Genomic DNA, 1,715 nt, shown 5'->3' with positions numbered 1-1,715 from the left:
TTAATGTGGGGGAGGATGCGCGCGGAGAGAGAGAGGGAGAGAGAGGGGGAGAGAGAGAGAGAGAGAGAGAGAGAGGGATGTGCACTATCCCGACATGGCGGTGAAGGGAACTCCCACGCAAATGTTTCACGGGACTGCCTGATGCTGCCATCAGATGGAGGCTGAGACGGGGTTGCCCCCACGCACGCACGGCGCGCCATGTTTCGGTATTCTCGAAATTTCAGTACGCCCGAAGATGAGAGCGTATGCATGGGGGCCTCGGTTCAAACATGTGTAACATCCATGATCACAAGACAGGTTTCGTTTTGATTGCGCGCGCGCGCGCGTGCACGCGGGTATCACAGGCAGTTGGATTTATTGCAATGATGGCAGAGAAATTTCACTTGGTGGCGACAAACCACCAGGATTTGTGCAAAGTTAAAGACTCAAACAGGCGACCTGGTACACTTTTTTCAGAAGAAAAATTTAATTTGAGCAATTTAGCGATGTAATAATGTGACATCATTTTGTCTGTTTTCCACGGGAGGTGATTAAATATATTTTGTGATGATTAGCCAATGTGTCTGCTTTATGATGTTAAGATGTATTGCTGCTTGTTTTTTGACTGTCTTGTAAGGTGTCCTTGAGTGCTTTGAAAGGCACCTATAAATAAACTTCATTATTATTATTATTATTATTATTATCATTATTGTTATTATTGTTATTAAAACGAAAACTTAATTTTACAAAATAACACATAACACATAATACACAATAATTTCCTAATTGAGTCTAAGAACTGAATTGTGGCTCAGTGTTAAGGAATTGTCTCCATTGGATGCATGGTAAAATTAGGAAATTTGGATACATAATTATTTATCTTCAAATCCAAATACTTGTGAAAATGGACTTTGAGCCCCTGAATGTGGACTGAAGAGCAAATGCCTGACTGGTCCCACCTCAATTTTCATTTAAACAACCAGGAGGCTGACACCACCTGTACAACTTTAACACCAACCATAGCCACAAAATAATTTATTTAATTTATTCTAACAAATTCATACTTTTTGAAACATCATATATTAGTTTTTGAATAACAATAATAATAATAGTTTGGTATAGATTGTATTAGTCTTCAAAACCTGGAAAATGGTGTTTTGCTAAGAATCCACATTTTGTAGTAATGACTAAATCTATGAGTGAATCTGTATTACATCCAGAGAGCCTCTGTGTCTGCTGCAGTTCCCTCTGACCACCAGTGGAGGCAGGAGACATCTACTTTCTGCTCTTAACTCTTCAATGTCGCCTTGCTAATATTCTAATGTTTATGCAATACACAAATTGCGTTTTCAGATTTATTATTTCATGTCACAGACATTCGCAATAGTCAGCCTTTGAAGAAAATTCAATATATTAATACGTTGATACATTCAGAAGTTTATTATAATAAAACCAATTTAAAGGCAGACCTGTAGGCTCATCTGTTCATTAGAAGTCATTAGAGTTCAGTCTTGAACTCCTTCACTGTAGTTCTAAGACTGAATCACAAAACATTGTCTAGTAGACTATTTTTGTGGTATTTTAGAAATGTATTCACGTTCTTTTTCACAAATGAATACACAAAAATGCATTTATTATTAATTGATAATGAATTAATTATTTTTTTAATTAACGAATTCATTTTTTTGGAAAATTATTTCAGCTGTTCTTTTCAGGTCTTTTTTGTTTGTTTGTTT

Source organism: Plectropomus leopardus, chromosome 13 (assembly GCF_008729295.1).
Source record: "Plectropomus leopardus isolate mb chromosome 13, YSFRI_Pleo_2.0, whole genome shotgun sequence".
NCBI classification, from domain to species: Eukaryota; Metazoa; Chordata; class Actinopteri; order Perciformes; family Serranidae; genus Plectropomus; species Plectropomus leopardus.
The sequence above is the reverse complement of the archived record's forward strand: the minus strand, read 5'-3'. Positions refer to the sequence as shown.